Here is a 7,445-nt window from a genome sequence, read left to right on the forward strand (position 1 = left end):
TACAGGTGTGTCAGTTGTTGGGTACAGATGTGTCAGTTGTTGGGTACAGGTGTGAGTGTCAGATGTTGGGTACAGGTGTGTCAGTTGTTGGGTACAGGTGTGTCAGTTGTTGGGTACAGGTGTGTCAGTTGTTGGGTACAGATGTGTCAGTTGTTGGGTACAGGTGTGAGTGTCAGATGTTGGGTACAGGTGTGAGTGTCAGATGTAGGGCACAGGTGTGAGTGTCAGATGTTGGGTACAGGTGTGAGTGTCAGATGTTGGGTACAGGTGTGAGTGTCAGATGTTGGATACAGGTGTGAGTGTCAGATGTTGGGTACAGGTGTGAGTGTCAGATGTAGGGTACAGGTGTGAGTGTCAGATGTTGGGTACAGGTGTGAGTGTCAGATGTTGGATACAGGTGTGAGTGTCAGATGTTGGATACAGGTGTGAGTGTCAGATGTTGGATACAGGTGTGAGTGTCAGATGTTGGATACAGGTGTGAGTGTCAAATGTTGGATACAGGTGTGAGTGTCAGATGTTGGATACAGGTGTGAGTGTCAGATGTTGGATACAGGTGTGAGTGTCAGATGTTGGATACAGGTGTGAGTGTCAGATGTTGGATACAGGTGTAAGTGTCAGATGTTGGATACAGGTGTGAGTGTCAGATGTTGGATACAGGTGTGAGTGTCAGATGTTGGGTACAGGTGTGAGTGTCAGATGTTGGATACAGGTGTGAGTGTCAGATGTTGGGTACAGGTGTGAGTGTCAGATGTTGGATACAGGTGTGTCAGTCAGATGTTGGATAAAGATGTAAGTCACAAATATTATTCTTTGTCTCCTTGTGCCTCTCTCTACCTCCCTTGATATTCTTCCCTCTCCCTCTCTCTCTCTCTCTCTCTTTCTCTCTCTCTCTCTCTCTCCCTCTCTCTCTCTCCCTCTCTCTCTCCCTCTGAAGGAGCTAACAAGGTCGGAGTTCCCACAATTTATCACGTGAAGGGCGACGATAACGAACAGGAAATATCACCCAATAAACAAGGCGAACCAGGTAATAACCGCGAATAATGGTGATAAAGGAGGACTCAGGCAAATGGAGATGAGAGGAAGTAATGATAGGAGAGCAGGGAGAGGTATGGTGATGAGGAGGACATTATAGACACGTGATAAAGAGGGAGGAGCAGGCAGAGACTGATAATGATAGCGACGCAGAGAGAAGGCAATAATAATAATAATAATAATAATAATAATAATAATTTAAAGTATCCCAGGTTGCAATTCTTTGGACCATGTCGTAGCCTGGTTGTCTGGAGCCTGAGAACACCCAGCGCATAGGTTCGAATCCTTATCACGGCTCTTACGGATTTTCTTAATAGTAAGAGCTGTACACTTCATGCAGCCGTTCAGAAAAGCTGGCTTTCACCTGCAAGCAGACTGGACGGTAGAGCGACGGTAGAGCTTAATGCAGGTCGGCGTTCAATCCCCGACCGTCCAAGTGGTTGGGCACCATTCCTGTCCCCCCCGTCCCATCCCAAATCCTTATCCTGATCCCTTCCAAGTGTTATATAGTCTTAATGGCTTGGTGCTTTCTTCTCATAGTTAACTTCCCTTTCACCAGTCAGTCTGGCCACTAATCTGGATGGAGTCTGGGGCCAGATTCACGAAGCTGTTACGCAAGTACTTACGAACCTGGGGCCAGATTCACGAAGCTGTTACGCAAGTACTTACGAACCTGGGGCCAGATTCACGAAGCTGTTACGCAAGTACTCACGAACGTGTACATCTTTCCTCAATCTTTGACGGCTTTGGTTACATTTATTAAACAGTTTACAAGCATGAAAACTTGCCAATCAACTGTTGTTATTGTTATAAACAGCCTCCTGGTGCTTCGGAGCTCGTTAACTGTTTAATTATAATTGTAAACAAAGCCGCCAAAAATTGAGAAAAGATGTACAGGTTCGTAAGTGCTTGCGTAACTGCTTCGTGAATCTGGCTCCAGGTTCGTAAGTACTTGCGTAACTGCTTCGTGAATCTGGCCCCAGGTTAGTAAGTACTTGCGTAGCTGCTTCGTAAATCTGGCCCCAGGTTCGTAAGTACTTGCGTAACTGCTTCGTGAATCTGGCCCCAGGTTCGTAAGTACTTGCGTAACTGCTTCGTGAATCTGGCCCCAGGTTAGTAAGTACTTGCGTAACTGCTTCGTGAATCTGGCCCCAGGTTCGTAAGTACTTGCGTAACTGCTTCGTGAATCTGGCCCCAGGTTCGTAAGTGCTTGCGTAACTGCTTCGTGAATCTGGCCCCAGGTTCGTAAGTGCTTGCGTAACTGCTTCGTGAATCTGGCCCCAGGTTCGTAAGTGCTTGCGTAACTGCTTCATGAATCTGGCCCCTGGATTCTAACTGTCCACTTAAACAAAGAAATGACGTCAGTGTCATTTCTTTGTCAGTCTTTGTCTTTGACAGTGTCAGTCTATCGGGGGTAAGGTTCCCGTGGCCCGGTCCAGGTCAACTTGACCTCCTGGTTGACTGACAGCATGGTCAACCAGGCCTCCTGGTTGACTGACGGTATGGTCAACCAGGCCTCCTGGTTGACTGACAGCACGGTCAACCAGGCCTCCTGGTTGACTGACAGCACGGTCAACCAGGCCGCCTGGTTGACTGACAGCATGGTCAACCAGGCCTCCTGGTTGACTGACAGCATGGTCAACCAGGCCTCCTGGTTGACTGACAGCACGGTCAACCAGGCCTCCTGGTTGACTGACAGCATGGTCCACCAGGCCTCCTGGTTGACTGACAGCACGGTCAACCAGGCCTCCTGGTTGACTGACAGCACGGTCAACCAGGCCTCCTGGTTGACTGACAGCACGGTCAACCAGGCCTCCTGGTTGACTGACAGCATGGTCAACCAGGCCTCCTGGTTGACTGAGCACGGTCAACCAGGCCTCCTGGTTGACTGAGCACGGTCAACCAGGCCTCCTGGTTGACTGACAGCACGGTCAACCAGGCCGCCTGGTTGACTGACAGCACGGTCAACCAGGCCTCCTGGTTGACTGACAGCACGGTCAACCAGGCCTCCTGGTTGACTGAGCACGGTCAACCAGGCCTCCTGGTTGACTGACAGCACGGTCAACCAGGCCTCCTGGTTGACTGACAGCATGGTCAACCAGGCCTCCTGGTTGACTGACAGCACGGTCAACCAGGCCTCCTGGTTGACTGACAGCACGGTCAACCAGGCCTCCTGGTTGACTGACAGCACGGTCAACCAGGCCTCCTGGTTGACTGACAGCATGGTCAACCAGGCCTCCTGGTTGACTGAGCACGGTCAACCAGGCCTCCTGGTTGACTGAGCACGGTCAACCAGGCCTCCTGGTTGACTGACAGCACGGTCAACCAGGCCGCCTGGTTGACTGACAGCACGGTCAACCAGGCCTCCTGGTTGACTGACAGCACGGTCAACCAGGCCTCCTGGTTGACTGAGCACAGTCAACCAGGGCGGACCGTGAGTTTGTGTTTATATCGGGTGGCAAGGTAGCGGAGATTACTTTCTGGGGTGTAAAGGACTTAACCCGTGTGGTTGAAACCTGTTGCTAACGTTTAATTCGGGGGTTTATGCCCGAGGGAGGGAGAAGCTACCTTACCTTGCTAGGATTTCAGGGCTTAGCGTCCCCGCGGCCCGGTCCTCGACCAGGCCTCCTAGGTGAAAATGGAGATATGATATAGAGCCCAATAGGCTAAGACACTTCCACACCTGTTGACTGGCAGGTCAGAGGTGGGGCCCAAGCTCAAGTACTAATAAGGTAGTACAGAGAGAGAGAGAGAGAGAGAGAGAGAGAGAGAGAGAGAGAGAGAGAGAGAGAGAGAGAGAGAGAGAGAGAGAGAGACAGAGAGAGAGAGAGAGACAGAGAGAGAGAGAGAGAGAGAACACTGTCAACACAATTGCTGTCGGATGACCTTTCTGGTACACAGCCAAATGGTATAAAAAGATTCATTCTATTTCAGTCAATTTAATTAAGTTGAACTAAAATACAGGTTTTGGTGGATATAATGGGAGTGTGGGACACAATACGAGTTATATATACCGTGTACTGACTACTGCACGTTCTGAACGATATGTTCCATACTGTGTATTGAAAATCTATATGTTGCATGCTCAGCACTGTATATATATATATATATATATATATATATATATATATATATATATATATATATTCTTTTTGAATATGCATATGTAATATACTCTATACTGTGTATTGTGCAGTATAAGTATATACTGGAGTTGGGAATAGGGAGCGGTCTTGAAGCAGACCATTAACGGTCTTGAAGCAGCCAATTAACGGTCTTGAAGCAGACCATTAACGGTCTTGAAGCAGACCATTAACGGTCTTGAAGCAGCCAATTAACGGTCTTGAAGCAGACCATTAACGGTCTTGAAGCAGACCATTAACGGTCTTGAAGCAGCCAATTAACGGTCTTGAAGCAGACCATTAACGGTCTTGAAGCAGACCATTAACGGTCTTGAAGCAGACCATTAACGGTCTTGAAGCAGACCATTAACGGTCTTGAAGCAGACCATTAACGGTCTTGAAGCAGCCAATTAACGATCTTGAAGCAGCCAATTAACGGTCTTGAAGCAGACCATTAACGGTCTTGAAGCAGACCATTAACGGTCTTGAAGCAGACCATTAACGGTCTTGAAGCAGCCAATTAACGGTCTTGAAGCAGCCAATTAACGATCTTGAAGCAGCCAATTAACGGTCTTGAAGCAGCCAATTAACGGTCTTGAAGCAGCCAATTAACGATCTTGAAGCAGCCAATTAACGATCTTGAAGCAGACCATTAACGGTCTTGAAGCAGACCATTAACGGTCTTGAAGCAGACCATTAACGGTCTTGAAGCAGACCATTAACGGTCTTGAAGGAGCCAAATGACCTTCAAGCAACCAACGCGAAGAGCAACGGTTCGAGAACCGCGTGACCGATAAAGCCCCACTCTGAACAGGAAAGAAATTATGAACACCATTCAACACAGTGTTGCCACTGTTACTTAGAGTGGTGTTGGTGTTACCTCGCCATAATATCAAAGACAGAAATATGTACATTATTCAGATTTGGCATACATGCTTTTACGCCATATTCAAAACAACGGAGGTCGCTGTGGGCCCAAACAGGAAGGCCAGGGGGGGTGGGGGGCAGGAACAAAGGGCAAATACTATGGGAATACTGACATTTACATGTAAAACAGTCAACAGTATAGTGGCCCGGTCCAGCGCCACAGTCCTGTGTCAAGAGTCCATAGCGCCAGAGTCCATATATATATATATGTCGTACCTAGTAGCCAGAATGCACTTTTTGGCCTACTATGCAAGGCCAGATTTGCCCAATAAGCCAAGTTTTCCTGAATTAATATATTTTCTCTAATTTTTTTTTATGAAATGATAAAGCTACCCATTTCATTATGTATGAGGTCAATTTTTTTAATTGGAGTTAAAATTAACGTAGATATATGACCAAACCTAACCAACCCTACCTAACCTAACCTAACCTATCTTTATAGGTTAGGTTAGGTTAGGTAGCCGAAAAAGTTAGGTTAGGTTAGGTTAGGTAGGTTAGGTAGTCGAAAAACAATTAATTCATGAAAACTTGGCTTATTAGGCAAATCGGGCCTTGCATAGTAGGCTGAGAAGTGCGTTCTGGCTACTAGGTACGACATATATATATATATATATATATATATATATATATATATATATATATATATATATATATATATATATATATATATATATATATCTTATCCTTTCTATCTAGCCAGTCTCAGCTCTCCTCTCCGTCCATCAATTCATCTCCCCTGTTCTGTTTACATTTCTGCTTCCACCAATCAACACGCTCCTCTGATTGCGAGGGGACCGCTTCCCCACATCGTGATCTCCATCTTTGCTCTTGCACACATTCACATACAAAACGCCCTCAACCATACATACACTGAAGTGCATTAGGCAGTGATGTAGTGGAGGCTGTCTCCATACACAGTTTCAAATGTAGACACGAGGAAAGGACGCGGGTGGAGACTTGAACGTAAGACGACCAATATGGTTGTTGAAAAGCGTTACAGTAAGAGTCAGGGTAGGAGCAGAATGGTAGCTGAAAGGGGAAGTGGCTGAAACTAGTTTCACACATAGTATCAACAGTATGGGCAGAAGAGAGAGAGAGAGAGACTGAGAGAGAGAGAGAGAGAGAGAGAGAGAGAGAGAGAGAGAGAGAGAGAGAGAGAGAGAGAGAGAGAGAGAGAGAGAGAGACTGAGAGAAACTGAGAGACACTGAGAGAGAGAGTGAGAGAGAGTGGCTTAGTCACATTTGACCCGCTACAAACTCTCATAGCGACCAAAGCCAGTTATATATGACTGTTGGGCTCGTGAAAATTTATGCCTTCGTTAACCAAAAAAAAAAAATCTAAAAATGTGCCCCATAACCCTTTTCACACAGCTCACATTTTAGTGACAATAATTACCGAGATGGGAACAAAACTGCTTTCTATTTTGCCTAACAAATATATAAACAACTCTTGACATTAATAACAAAATAGTGTGTATCTCCACCAAGCCATTCTCGCCGTGATAAATTTAGCAGGCAAACTATTTATTGTTTGCTATTGAGCGAAACACTGCAGATAATTAGAGTAGGGATGAAAGTTTTATTCAGTATTTCTATTTTAAATAATTATACAAAGGTCAGGAGCGAGGCGACTACGGTTATAGGACGAGGTGAGCGGAGTACTGCGCTTGTACTGTACCGTATTTGCCATGATTTACAAAGCAAAAATTGCTTCACTTCCAACTGAGACCGTCCAAGTAATATATAAGCTAAATTCGCTTCTGGTTAGCAAGCAAATGCTGTGGAGCGTCTTGTAACAAGTAAGATTGATTGGTTTGATTGTTGCCGCCGAAGGCGGCTAGTTTATTGTGCACTACATACTCATCCTGTGAGCGGTAGCGCAAAAAAACATTACAGAGGGCACAAAAGGTCTGTATCAGACCTCATCTTAGATTATTACATAAACAATTTCATCTATCCTTCACACCTTATAGTAAGAACAAGTAAGACACCCTCGGTTCCCGGGAACGAGGAAGACAAAATAATGTCCTGAAAATACGTCAGCGGAATTTGACCTTGGAAATCTCAAACCAAATTATCGGGGCCGCAGTAAACTCCCCATTCCCTCAGTACACAACGTTATACATCTATAATTTTCACCGATAATTCTGCCACATGTTTGTGGCTGCACATGTGGCTCGAGACAGCAGAGTCGCTGTTGAATTGGATGGTTCTGGGACACAATCGCTTGAGGTGGGAGAGAGACTGACGGTTTTAGAAGAGTTATGGGACCAATACAAGAGTGGGAAGGGGTTGGGGGGGAAAGCGGGATTGGCTGGAATTGTGAGAAGCTTATTGGTCTGGCTCCTTCATATGGGTCTGTTT

The sequence above is a fragment of the Procambarus clarkii genome, chromosome 29, assembly GCF_040958095.1.
Source record: "Procambarus clarkii isolate CNS0578487 chromosome 29, FALCON_Pclarkii_2.0, whole genome shotgun sequence".
Lineage (NCBI taxonomy): Eukaryota > Metazoa > Arthropoda > Malacostraca > Decapoda > Cambaridae > Procambarus > Procambarus clarkii.